The sequence below is a fragment of the Athene cunicularia genome (assembly GCF_003259725.1).
Source record: "Athene cunicularia isolate RWA chromosome 7 unlocalized genomic scaffold, athCun1 chr7_part1, whole genome shotgun sequence".
NCBI lineage: Eukaryota > Metazoa > Chordata > Aves > Strigiformes > Strigidae > Athene > Athene cunicularia.
Genome location: NW_020799107.1, coordinates 34,118,488 through 34,133,181, shown reverse-complemented (window position 1 = coordinate 34,133,181; position 14,694 = coordinate 34,118,488). Strand labels below are relative to the sequence as shown.

General features: G+C 40.1%; 1 protein-coding gene across 1 annotated transcript in view; it reads left to right on the top strand.

Moving 5' to 3' along the window:
- The first annotated feature begins 137 nt into the window (after positions 1–137).
- The window catches only part of ZEB2 (zinc finger E-box binding homeobox 2), a 128,460-nt gene continuing 113,903 nt past the window's right edge, over positions 138–14,694 (top strand). The window contains exons 1-2 of the mRNA XM_026852080.1: positions 138–148; positions 5,704–5,707. The gene's annotated coding sequence lies outside the window, so the exon portion shown is untranslated. The remainder of the gene's footprint in view (positions 149–5,703; positions 5,708–14,694) is intronic.

Genomic DNA, 14,694 nt, shown 5'->3' with positions numbered 1-14,694 from the left:
CATTATTTTCTAGGAAGATTATTCCAAGGCACTCGGACACCTTCCAAATGAAACCTTCCCAACATTAGCAAATTACTCTGTGGCTATGCAGGTCGCTAGACTGAACTTGGTATATAAGATATTTTCACCTCCTCATTTACCAACAAGAGTGCCACATGCCAAGAAATAACTGCAAGGTTACCTGGAATGTAGTGGGGTTTTTTTTTGGTTTTTTTTTTGGTTTTTTTTTTTTTAACTTTGCTTATTTAAACAACAGAAGTGTTTCCAAATAGCAGGGCATCAGCTAACATAGACTGCACTATTTTCTCACCTTACTTGAAAATGCATCCAAACACTTATTACATAAAACTGTTGGTTCCCAGCTTTGTCTGTGGAGCTGTTGCTGATAGTCTGCAGAGAAACGAGTAGCACAGTAGTCCTGGACAGTTTCCTTGTTTCCAGCTGCTAAATCATAATAAAAAAAAAAAAAAAAAAAAAAAAATTCTTTTCCTATCAGAACTTTTCCATGGAGATAATTGCTATAGGGTTTGCAAAGTACAGATTTCATTACCAGAAAGTAGTAGAGGGTCCAACTGACCATGAATGGGAGGAGATAAACAAAATGAGACAATTTTCCCTTAAAATAAGACACACGTTATGGAAAAAAAAAAAAAAAAAAAGTTTGGAAAAAAACCCTGTCCTATCAGAGAATATGTTCTTCCTTTCAGCTCAAGGAACCCACAGCACTTAGATGGACTAAACCATTTTGTTGCACATGACCATTTCATGATCCTTCAAAGTTGCAATTTATTCCGGGCAACAGAACGACTGCCTTGCACAACAGTTACAAGGGGAAAGGTGCCATAATATCGCTTGTGAACTGGAGCAGCCGGCAAGAAAATGGCTCTTCCAGCTGCCTCCCACACAGAGCAGCAAGTCATGGGGCTGCCCTGGATCACAGGAGCTCCTCTGGAAGTGTTACCCCCAAAAAAAAAAAAAAAAAAAATGATAGGGTGCTGGTGCCCTTTCCTACAGATTTTAACATAAAACCCCCAATCTGGTTGTAAAGGAGTGGAATAATAGTGCTCATTGTGTCGCTGACATTTCTCTCGGAGGGGGTGGCTTTTCAGTAAGCACTTATGTTTCCTTATTTAGTTCTCCGCCATAATCGTGGATTTTTGCAGCCCTTATTTTTATGCTTCTGAAAAGTAAAAGGATGAAGGGTTACATCTGGGAAGCCTAGAAGTAACAGTCAAATCGGGTGCCCTGACGGGATGTGAAAGTCCGTGGCCACATAACCACTTCAGGATTGTTGCAAAATTACTGATAAGGCTCCTAAATTACCGATGATTAACTGATGTGCTCTGGTCATGAAATCCTTGTTCGGTTCAGTCTTTCGAGGCAACAAGGACTTACTATTTCTCCCTGGGATGCCTTGCAGGTATCAGTGCTGAGTTTGCTAAGAATATACATCCAGTCATTACCTCTGCAATGGCCAAAGCCACGTGAAGTGTCTTCAGAAGCCCTTAAGAAGCCATCTGCTTAAGCCTCATCTGGGATGTGTTTTAGGGAAGTCACATGCTGCTTTTTAAGTTATTATTTCTAGATGGTGCTCAGGGCAGGGAGGGAGGACTGGTGACCACAGCTCCTTCTGTGCAGAGGCAGAGATTCAAGCCATTGAATACTGAGAGCAGAGATCACAGGACTGATACTGAAAGAGCCAAATTGTACACAACTGCTTGCTCTTGGGGAGAAGAGGCTTTCTTGGGTGTCTCCATAGCTCATTAGCACAGTTTCTACCGCAGTTAACTCAACCGCACAGCTTCCACTCTAGCCACATCCTCCTAAGCCCAGGAAAACATCGCAGTCCCGTTTTACAGAGGAGGACATAGGGGCTGTTTTAACAGTGGGATCCAAGTCTATTAAAAACTAATGAGAAGATATGCTGTCCGGCGAATTCACCAAAGTCATAAAAAATTGTTTTCAGAGCCTGGGCCACAGCACAGCAGTTCCCAGGTCCTAATCTGTGCTCAGGCTGTTTGGTATCACAAAGACCTTTTAACTCCTGCTAGGTCAACGCCAGGCAGCTAAACGTACATTGAGGGCATTGCTCCCTTCCAGGCTCATGCATGACAAAATACAGAACAAGGACATCGTTCACAGACACCGACATTAGAACTTGATTGTGAAGAAAGCTGTTTCAAATAATAACCAGTGAGTTCGAAAAAGCATGTCTAACCACATGTCTGTTAAGAAGAATATTATGCAGCATTTATCAGCTCAGACAGGAGCTTGCTTCATAAAACTGGTTTCAATATAGGATTTTAAGTATATGGCAACGGAGTGAATATAGACATTATTTTACACTAGGACAATTTCTTCTATCTATTACTAAGCTGTAATTTTAATTGACATTAAGCAAGAAGAACCACACGAGTAGAGTGAGTGCCCATTTCTCACAGCCCATCTATCTTGCGTATAGTTACTTAGGGCTCGTATACCACCAGTTTAGAAACATGCATAATTGCTTATGGTCAACATCGTATCACTGCCAGATCACACATTAAACAGATAACCACTATTATTATAAGAGCAACTTCCTTGACCTCATATTTTGGTCTGGCTCTGAATTCCTGTACTTTACTAGTTTGGGTTGTTGCATTATGCCAGCCTTCTGCCTGTACATGTCATTTTCTACTCCTGTAAGTGACCGGTGCAATAGAGAGCTTACTATAAAAATGCATATTTGAGCACACGAATAGAATAAATTCAAGAAATATGATCACAGTTGCTCCTGTAATGTTTTTATAAACACAGAGTCTCTGCTTTTTTATTATAGTTAAGGTACAGTGTGTTATTTGGCAGAGGAATCTGACTTGAAAATGTAAAAGGTTCAGGCAACCACACATTTGGAAGTAGAAATCTTTCCTTAAAACATGGCTCTGGTTTTTAAACATAGCAAAATTTCTGGAAACTTCAGTTTCTCAAAGTCTGCCAAAGCTCCAGTCACATGTAACATATTCTTGGGGCTTACATATAATGTTTCAAGTAATAAACAACATCTTGTTTAGAGCAGGATGAAAAAAAAAAAAAAAAAAAGGAAAACACTCATTAGGAGTCAAAGCTCTACATCAGTACTAAAACCAAAACATTGTTCTTGCAACTAAACCTCAGAATAAGTTTTATAATGTATTAATAAGAGCTATTTAATAAGATAATAATTCCTGTGCTCTTCACACCTCTAATAATTGTAGTTAAAATTGTAGGTTAAATTCTTAGATAAATTATTTTACAAAAGAAATAAAATTTCATTCTCAGTGAAGTGCACTCAGGTTTGCAGTAACAGAAAGAAAGAAAAAAAAAAAAGTTCTGTTCATTTTCATTCTATAACAGAATGAGTTACATACTGTACATAACTACACATCGACAGTAGTCCTTCAGTGTTGTCCAGATAATTCATTTATCGTGCACTTTTTATTCAGGAACAAGGCTGTATTTAAAAAAAAAAAAAAAAAAGAAAAAAGTTGTTTCCATATGAAGGCTCATCATGCAGAATATTCACAGCTTAAATAGATGCACAGTCATCTCTACCAGTCAGACACCATTTCAGTCCGCTCATCAAAATACACATTAACAAAATGATATTGAGATACAGAAATAGCACACGGCAGCCAGGATTGAAGTATGGGCCATAATACCTACCTCACTGGGATCTAGTAAGGTTTAATTAATTAATGCTTATGAAGCACTATGAGCTCCTCAGATCATCACTTCAATTCATTATCACCCCCATTTGTTTTGTGTCCCACTTTCCCCCTTAATTCGACGGTGAATTTCTTTTGGAAAGTGTTGCATTTATAGAGTAATGAACAGATGAAAGCAGTTGGAGTTATTTGGCCTCGCTGCATTTGCAGGAGCATAAAAGGGAGCAGGAATCCTTTCCCTTCCTTTCTGCTCAAGTTATTTGGCATCAGGGCTAAGGAGAGCACGAAGCTTCATGATGGGTAATGCCTTTCTCAAAAAGCCACCCCTGACCAGAACTGTGTCAAAATGCAGCAGGGGAAAAAACAAAAAAACAAAACAAAAAAAAGCAACAGAAAAAGTTGAAAGAATGTAACATTCAAGAATTTGGTATTAGTCTGGGAAACTTCCTTGCTCACATTTATGTTAATTAAAGATGAGCGCGAGCCACAAAGCTCAGAGGGGGAATGGATGCAGGCATTCGGTTCTTGCCTCATCTCTAATAATTATTAGATACATTGGATGGAAAAAGTTGGAAAGAAAATCAATAAGAGAATGAATCAAGAAAATTAATGGCAATTTCAAATACTTACATGTATAGGATTTCACTCAAGGGCGAGACAAGATAAAATTAGTAGTCTGTATTAAAACGAAACAAAATACAGTTTGATCAAACTTCCATTCAGTGGAATCATCTTTAAAGACTTCAGGTTTTGGCATTAAATAATTTGGGTTAGAGAACTTAACAGAGAAAAAGGGAAAGATTATCTGGTGAAACTCCAAGGTTGCTATAGACTTTCAGAGAAAAAACAGATTAAGACAACAAAATTACTGGTGGAAGAAAAGCTGATAAAGAAGACTAGAATTTGATAATGGAGGAATTTAATTATTCAGGTATTGATTGGTATGATAACTATGTGGAAGCTAACAAAGTTTGTTTGTAGTGGCAATGCTTTTAGTCCACCAAGAGGCCAGTAGCTATGCTGGGCCCCGTTCTTGGAATTAGGCATGTATACGGTTATATAACTAATTCTAATTATAAAATTTAGCTTTAATTACATTTAATTTCAATATAACTTTTAAAGTTAATGATGGGGAGTTCAAACCTTGCTATCGTAAAGATCTTCATAGATTGAAGAGATAAATCAATAAAAAAACATTCTTACGGAGAAAACCTTGGGTGATTCACAAAATAAATAGACTCGGGTCAAAAGAACAATTAAGAAAACCCCAATATATGCTCTTATTATTCATTCAAAGAGAAAAATCTTACTAACAATAAAAGAATTGACAGAGCCAATGGTGGGGGAAAGCGTGCCTGTAACACACAGTGGTGGCAATCTGATAGTAGTGAACGAGAGGAAAACAAATATGCTTTACTAGGGGGCATTTTGTAGTTATTCTGATGAAAAAGTTCTTCTGACTGGGCTTCAAAGGTGGGACCTCATCTTTCAGGACTTACAAATATAGTTTCTCATTTAGATATTTTTGTTCCTGGCATGCCAAACCAAGGGCTTAGCAGTTTATAAATGGAATTGACCTTGCGCAGTCCCATGACCAGAAGACTGGTCTCCAGTTCCATATATTATATATTTAATCACTGTAATATAATCAACATACCTGGGAGCAGGTACTTAAAAACCAGTTGTTCCCCAAGACAGAAGAGCTCCAGTAAGAGGAGTGGGCAGCTACCACCAAAGCTTGTTGAACCTGTGGTCCTTCATCTTTTAGGTCTTTTTCAGACCAACGTTAAAACTGACTGGGCTTTCCCTTGGGCTGGACACACAATTTTGTCACCAACTTATGTGAAAGCAAGCACCAGTAGCTGACGCTGTGCTCTGTACAACACTGCAGACTTCTCCTCTGCCATGAAAGAAAGGTGTCCAGCCCCGGGGTGGGGTGAAGGGTAGGGATCCCCATAAGATTTGGCATGTTCCCAGGCTGCTCAGTAATGCGTGTAGAGTTTGTGGTGTCCCCCTGAAGCTTCGTGGCTTAAACGAATGTTGCTTTTCCTAGCTCTTCCCCTGGATCAACACTCTTCGATCTTATTGCCACCTCATGTTTCTGCTGCAGGTGAGAAAAGGGTGATCCCAGGTTGTTTAAAAGCTTTGCTGTCAGGCTTGCTTTCTCCTTGACTGAAAAAAGATTAATTCATCTCATGAAAACTGATCTTTCAGGGCAAAACCCAGGGGTTTTTGGGTTGTTTTGGGTTTGTTTTTTTGTTTTTTGTTTTTTGTTTTTTAAAAATGCAACTCAGGAATCATTAAGACTTTGCTTTTCCATGAAAAAATATTTCTATTTGGAACCACAACCACAATGCTCCACTGCTTGTTCCTCACCGTGGTTTATAAGCCAGACTATAGTTCATGCAAAGTGACTGTGACATCCAAACTACAGCACCTGTTAAACAGTAAGAACTAGACTATATAAATTCCATTTGGTTTAGTCTTAAATTTTTCATTTGGTTTCTACTCAAGGGGAGGGACTGTTTCCTGTGTAAAATGTTAGCTTTCCAATATTGCAATCATGAGCATGAACCTAATATCAGAAATTGCCACGTTCATCATTGTAATAGAAATAGCTACATATGTAAACAGAAAGATGGGAAGGACAGTAAACATCCTAAAACTATCAAATAATGGAAAAATAAAGCATGAGAAAATACTAATCTGAAAAAAAAAAAAATATGGAATACATATAGTTGAATAAAACATTCAGAATTATTTTTGCAGCAGCAAATAAAAACATGCTTCTGGAGCCAAAGAAATCCATAAGAAATATGGACAGAGATCTGTAATAAATCAGAAGTGTTAAGAAGCATCCCAACAGTCATTCTGATCTCTTGGCACTGGAGTAAAGCAAGTGCAGTGCACAAGGGTTAACTCCTCAGCTCACATAAATCAAGTTAACACCATTTAAGTTAGCAAAATGTATTCAAAGTCAAATTCATTTACTCCAGCCAAAGATCTGTCCCTAACTCTATCCTTTGCATTTTATACCGCATTAACTATTTTAACGTATTCAGCTTTAAAGCCCAATATACTTCAATATAATCTCCATTACATATAGGCACTTTTGTGTACACATGCATATGCAGAGGAATACATACATATAAAATATTTTTTTTAATCGTAATATAAACAAATTAACATAACACAATTCACAGCTATGAAAAAATAGACTAAGAACTGTTCTGCAGGATTTAGTGAGAAAATGCACTGAAAATCCTAATTTGAGTCAACCAATGTGGATTTACGAGCAGGAAATCTTGCTCAAATAATTTGTTGGGATTCTTCAAAGATATCCCTGCCAAGGTAGACGAGAAAAATACTATAGATGGTATACAATATGCCTAGACTTTCAAAAGAGTGTTTGATAAGATCCTACGCTGGAGATTACCAGCAAGGTACAGAGCCACCGCATAAATGATAACAAACTTTAATGAACTGATAAGGGTCTGACAACAGCATTCACCGAATGACTTAGAGATTGGCAGTCAATACAGGGTAGTGCTTGGGTCAGGTTAGGAGCTTGTCTTGTCTCTAATCTATGTAAAAGAATTAAATCAGAATATCAAAGGTAACGTCTCAGAATGTGCCGGGGACATAAAAGTTAGAGGGGCTCTAGCAAGGAATGTCTAACACCCGTTATAAATGCAAGATCCAGATCCCCAGCAAATGCAGCATCAGCACCGCCAGGAACGCGCTGCTGAGCCGGATGGAGCACAGCGCTCCGAGAGCAAAGCGAACAGGTTTTTCTGAGGCAGTGGAAAACGTGAAAACATGCTCCCCGTGGGCAGAGGGATGGAAGGTGGAGGGTGCTACGCAAGGGGAAGAGGGAGACTTAGGTGCTGCTTGGGGAGAAGGGAAGAGCTCGGGGAGGAACTGGAATTTCAGGAAAAGGGAAGGAACAGACAAGAGGGTGGTTGGAGCTCTTTAATCTTTAGGAGATGGGAAGTTCAGAAGAGATAAAAAAAAATCTTTTGAAAATATAAAACAAACTCTTTTTCTGTCCCAGTTTAATGGATAAGTGTTTGGGTAAGACCTTATGCTTTTACTTGTTACTGGTTAGATAACAAACCTAATCCTGTTTCCCTTGACCCCAAGCCCCGTGTAGTTTTGAAGCACTGCCAGTCTCTTTCTGCCCCAGGGGTGACAGACCTGCCCAGAATAGCTCAGCGTAACCAGCAGACCTGGGGGGAACAGGACAAAATCCTCGGGGCTCTTTTCTGTGCTGCTACATCTCAGGGCTGTGTTGGAGGAGCCTGACAGCCCTCCTGATGCTTTTTTAGAAGCACCGAAGAGATTATGGCTCCTCAATCCCATTTACAAGAATGTCTCCTCACTGAGAAATACGATTTGAACTCATTTTCAGTGTGCTCCTCGAAGAAAAAAAAAAAAAAAAAAAAAAAAAAGGGGTGGGGGGCTGTGTTTCATAAAATTTTAAGGGGTTTAGAAACCTGGAAAAAAGTGAAGATGCTGGCGGGGACCCTTGACCTCACTTCCTCTAGGATTTTTGAGCCTCTTCAGGGACCAGATCCATGAAAAGAAGATGGTAAAAAAAGCAAGAACAGCACCCTGAAGTCCAATAGTTAGGCCCTTCACCTGGCAGAGAGATGTGTCCTCCAATAAATTTGAATTAAAAGATAAAATGAAATGAAAAAATTGCTAAACAGGGCTGAATGGATCCACTCCACCATCTGAGGTTACTTAACTAAAGACTTTTTAGTAGTCGTTTAGCCCCTGATGGTAACTACACAGAATTTTCACCGGGTATTTAAATAAAACAGCATTAGTTAAGAATGAGCTCTGGTTACTGTGGCTCTGCTAATTTTCTCAATTTTTACATCCATTTCACTTTAAACAATTCACCCGACACTAAGGCCAGACTCTGTTGGTTTTACTGCCATATCTACTTCACTCATTTCAGTGGATTATCTTCCAACAGCAAGACCCCAAAGTCTTGGACTCAAGAGCATTTATCAGAACTGTAGAAAGATTAAAATTTCAGCTTATTGTTAGGCTTTTTTACCAATTATTCTCTTCATTATCCTTATGCAAGGACCCTCACAAAAGATCAATCTGACATCGTGGCAGTCACTGCACTAACTTTTTTACAAAACAGTACCTTTAGACAAGGAATGAAAAAAACCCAAGCCGTGTGTATTTACAACCCAAGAGATGCCATGGGAAGTGTCTTTTACGTCCCTTATTGCCCAGAGCAATCCTGTCCAGGCCCAAAGCAGCATTTTCAATTCCTCTTTGGATCACCAGCCCCCTGGTAAGGTTGGATTCAATCCTCCAAATTCAAAAAAGTATAAATTTTTTTGAGACTTTTACAGGGTTTTCTTAATCACTGCGGATTCTGGATATAAACCTGAAGTTTTCTGTGTCTCTTAGATACTGTGTACGGATTGTTTTTTTCACCGGCTACACGCCTATATTTTCCTCTCTGTCATAGCTGTTTCTTCACCTGCCTGAAACCAAGAGATTTCTTATTTTTCTTCTGTTTCCAAGTTTCTCAAAGTCCCCTGTCCACGCAGCACTGCCATCTTAGTTCCTGAATAAAACCTCAGCGTTTCTCAACAGGGCGCAGAATTTCTTCCTCTAAACAATCTCTGCTAGCTAAGCCTCTTTTTTTTTTTTTTTTTTTTTCTTTTTTTTTTTTTTTTTTTTTTTTTTTCCAGGGGAAAATCTTTAAAAAAATATATATATAAAAAAAACGAAAAGAGAACAAAACAACCAACTTTCTATTCATCGTAAAAGCAAGTTGCCTCCCCAAACAAGAGAGAGTAGCTAGATATATCAGAAATAATTGTAAATGTGTTGGTCTTCTGGGATTTCAATGCACTTAAACAACAAATTTAAGAGTCTTTTCTTGATCTTGCATCACAGCAATCTGCTTTTGCCTGCTTCCCACTTTATACTTCACCCAGAGTATTTTCGCTTCACCAGCCTATCAGTCTTTGAAATTTCAAAATCATGTAGGTTTATTTGTGACTTGTGTTTCTTTCCCCATGTTTGTGTTCAGATCTCTAATGACATTCTCCTTTGAGTTGCCTCAGAGGAAGGGAAAAACCCAGGTTTTTTAAAATGTCGGCATTCTGAGGAAGCATCTGTATGCTAATTCACTTCAACTTTGCTAGCAGAAAATTTAAAGAAAGATAGTTTTTAATAAATGAAGACCAGTTAGCAGATAGAAATCTTTGTAATGTTACTGATATCTTGGGAGCATTTTTCCTCCTGCCAGCCTTCAAAGCTCTTTCTTGGCTTTAGGAGATCATTATAAGTTGATACTTGACTACCAAATGTCCTGCTCCACCTTAAAAATTGTACTGAATCTGTCAAACATCAGTTTTGAATCAATGCCAATTCAGTATAAATAAAGTGTGATATGGACACTCCAGCAAAGGATAGCCTGCAAATCAAAAGAACTGTTATCGCACAAGGAACGCGATAGATTTTCTCCAATAATTCCAGTTTTGATCACCTTTTCCAGAGAAGAACTTTAGTGACTCAAATAGGAATAAGATATGAAGCAATCGCTGTTTCTGGCTGTTAAAGATGCTTGATATAAATGAAGGCTGAGCCTAATCCTTTCTAAAAAAGACCTAAATATTACCAGTTTCATAATTAGGGTGAAAACTGAAGTAACGGTTGTGTCTGGTGAGTTTAAAAGAAAAAAAAAATATATATATATATATTATGCCAATTAAAAATGAAAGCTCTAAGAATAAACAGTAAATTCCTGTAGAGCTATCCGATTCACAGCATAGTAGGCATTAAGTCAAATAAAACCACCGAGTGAACCGAAGTATTAATGAACAGAAGAGATAGTCAGACATGTTTATACAGGCAGACAAGGCTGGAGGATATATCGACAACACGGGGAGGTGTGTTGTAATAAACTTGAAGGGGGACAGACTTGTTGGGCCAAGTGTCCCTTTCCCGTCCAGGAATTCCTCATGTCCTCATTACCCTTTCACCTCTGGACAGCTGCAATATTAAAATCTGGCTCACGTCTTAAGGAAATCGAGTTTAATGTCCTTCATTTAGCCCCGAGTCCACGTTATATCCATATCACAAAACAATCACACAACTTGGCTCGACGGACGGTGTCTGCTCAGGAAAGAGGCCCAGCCTGGAATCGCAGGGCTGTAGTAAGACCTCTGTAAAACATGAGTAGCCTGTGTAACGCATGCATGGTACGTTTACACTTGAGAAAAACCATCTTATTTTCATTCCTTTGTTTTTTCTGGTGTCCTTTGCATGTAGCATTTTAATTACCAAAGCAGTCGGCGTGCTCTTGTATCATGACAACAGCCAAACCAGACAAGAACGAATGCGGCCTCTTGGTTTTCTCATTTTTTTTTCTTCATCTCTAAGTGGAGGCTAGCCTCAACAAGGAACAAGTTATGGGCCTGATTCGGTATGACTCGCTCCTCTCTGAAGCACAGATGAGGGCTGCAGGGTTAGGTGCTGCATCGATAGATTACGTAGCAGAGGAAAGATTAGTGGCATGTTTTGGTCCTGGGGATTGATATGCAACGCTCCGAATGCAAAAGTCAACTGCTAAATAATCTGGAGTCAGAAAGGGGCAGAGCAGTTGTGGCGGTGAAAAAAAAATGTGAAGGGGATAAAAATTAATCATGAAAAAGGTTTTCTATTTTATGTTAGTAAATCATTTTAACTAATTGATTACATCATATCTCCAGCCAGGCTTCCGATTTGAAATCTTCAGGAATTGGTGGGCAGGGATGTAAAAGGCACTTGTTCTCTTCATGTGGAAAACATCTATGTTGCCTGTTTTCCAGCACTGTGGGTTTTTCCTCTGTATCTCTCTTTAAGAATATTTTTTTATGCCTTTGTGATTATTTTCTCCTGATCCATTTGCTTCCCGACTTAAGGAGCATAAAATAATATGTAGACACTTGAAGAGTATTGGTAGAAATGTCAGTGTACTGGGTGCATTTTGGGGTGGGAAGAAGGGTGTAAGATGGAGGATAAGTCTGTCAGTTCGAGGCAGAAGCAGCTGATTTGTAAATAACAAAATTGCAGGATTTATTCTTTGTGATGCACTGCACTTTTATTAAAAGAAAATCCCCTGGAAACCTCTGTAAATGGCATGAAACATATAATTAGACTTAGCTTTTCTCACTCTCTGCTTATTTAAATGCTCAGTAACTTCAGCAGTGATTCAGTAACAACTGATTTTATGGAAACATCTGACAATGAGAACAAATATTTGCACTGTTTTCAGCCTCTGCTCTATATTTCTCCCCGATCGCCACCAGGCACAAGGGAGAGTTTGCCTTCCTTGTGTGTAGCTGAGCTCCGCTTTCTCCACTGCTCCCACCTCTAACCGCGTCCAAAATATCAGGTGTGGCTCTTCACACCTTGATTCTTACCCCCAAAAGGCTACCCCTGAAATTCTGAACACAGACCTCACCGGTAGCTTCTATCCACCGATAGCCACCACCAGGCAGGCTTTGGCACAGGCAAAGACATCGCTGCCAGGCACAGCTGGTGGGTGGGTGGTGGCACAGGAGCCAACCCAAGCACTCACCTGCCCCAGCAGCAGATATCCAAGGCTCTGCTGTGGTTCGGTTTGCTTTCTTTTGCCTGGGCTCCACCACTTCTGCTCTTCCCCTAGAAAAAGGGGTTTTGCACATAAGGAGCCACCCCAGCAAAGCCCTTGATATAGGTGAGCTGTGAAGTCATCCAGGATCAACTTCACTGCCCTGAACCCTGTAGGACGATGCCATCAGGATGACTGCTATCAATTCCAAACTCTCTGCCCAGGACCAGCCACCCCAGCACCGAGTACAGCGGTTGTAACATCCCATTTTCTTCCCCTCTTATCTTCATATCTTCTGGGGAGCATGGTAGGCCTGTTCGCATCTCTGCTGGCTTCAGTGGCATCTGTTGCCCGTGCCACATGTAAAATTAAAGGGCAAATAATAAATATCACTCTCCTAATATGTGCAGTGGGCTGAATCCATCCAACTGTCTTTACTCGTGGGGACATGGCTCAGTCAAATTATAGCACAGGAGACGGGGACCCAACTTTTGACTCCTGGGAGCCAAGGGCATCCGTGCTCACAGCAACCCTGCCCAGGCTGCCAAGATTATTCCAGAGACCATTTTGCCTCCTCCCTAGCCCAGAATTTAGGAAATCACACCCATCCGTAACCGCGCTGTGGTAGGCCCACTGGCAGGTGGACCCACTGACAGGTGGACCCACAGAGTGAAGACCAAACAGCATTGACATATTCTGCTTCATGCATTTTTTTCACCCATTTCCAACCTGTCAGATCAAGGGAAAGGAATACAGTCAATATAGTCACTTCTGAATTTTTTTTTTTTAAAAAGAAAAAGATAAAAATAGCCATTTTTATAGAGGATTTCAGGTTGAAGGTTGCTTGTCAGAATCCAAGAAGAGAGCAGCAGTTGTTCTGACACTGCGGTTTTCACATCCTTGTCAGAGATTTGAAGCAGGATAGCTGATGTGTGTTAAAAAAGGATGGTAAGGTTTTAAAATAGTTTAGATGCTGCCTGGAGCAAGTTTTAAGCGATACAGTAAGAAGCATTGGTAAGAGTGTACATAGATCTAACACCATCCATACAGGGAAATGACTCCTTCAAATGTGGGTACTTTTAATGTGACGCTGACCTGAAATGCCACAGAGCAAATGACCCGGAGAGGTGTCAGGAAGTTTCCCAAGAAACATTTTTAAAACATAAATCGGGGAGGGAGTGAGAACCTGGAGAAAACTTTCATGGCAAAGAAAAAAAAAAAAAATTGCTCTCCTGTTTTTGACAGCTCTAATAACCCAGAGTCAAAGATTTGGGCTTGGAAAAGGGCCAGTTGGCCAAGGCTCCATCCACAGATGAGCTGGAGATGACGCCGATAGTCAGAGGGAAGCAAACAGAAGGACTGGCAAGTGTGATGCCACCCCTGACAAAGGGGATGTCTGCCAGTCCGTGGGTAAATCAGGAATTTAGGTGTGCAACGGTCGGCGGGACGTGTGCCTCTGCTTCTCTTGGTATCTAACACAGTCAACAGCCACTCGTGGAACAGCAGCAATTTTCCAGATATTGGGCAATTCTGTACACATGGAATCCCTTTGAAAACTATGCTGCAGTATCTAATTGTTTCAAATCATTTGGGCTTTTCTAAATGTCTTTGTAACCCTTGTGTTTCCGTAGATTTTAAAATATAATCTCCTAAAGTCACAGGGAGAGAAAATGTTTTCCCCGGGGCGGTGATAAGAAATAATTGGGGCAATCGATCGACTCTGAAACTTTTAGATGGTCATCAAAATGTCAGCTTTGTACCCAGATTCTCTGCTGGTAATTTCACCTCTATTAGCTTAATCAGTAGTCAGTGGGGAAAATAGTGAAACGTTAAGAAAGCCGGGAAAAAGTAGAGTTGATCTAGTCCTAGGTAAATAGAACGGGGGCTACTCTGCAATTATATAATTTATATTCACTATTCAGTCCTGTTAAAGCAAAGTCAAAAAAAAAAAAAATCTCAATTTTCCATGTTCATAAATCTACCGCAAAATGGTCCATCGGCCTCATGAAGACACAACAACATTCGGGGGCTTTGGCTGATGTTCTTTCAGCCCAGCACTGCTGCTGCTCCAGCCGCTGACAGCAAGGGGGGGACCCCCGCCCCAAAAGGGATCTCTGCAAAGAAGCACGGGTTGCATCTCAGGGATGACTGCTTTCTCTTTTGCTTTTAGAACCAAAAAGCAGAGGTTTAATCCCAATTCCCGCCTCGTCTTTTTTGCAGAGAGCTTGCCACCACCCTGATGGCCAAAGTGATGGCAGGTCTGGGCACCGGGCTCGGAGCTGGGCCTTCTGTGCCACAAGTGTTGCTCAAGTTTACCGCTCTCGTTATTACAAATTCAACCCCCCCTCTAGGAAAAAAAAAAAAAAAAAAAAAAAAAAAAAAAAAAAAAAAAAAAAA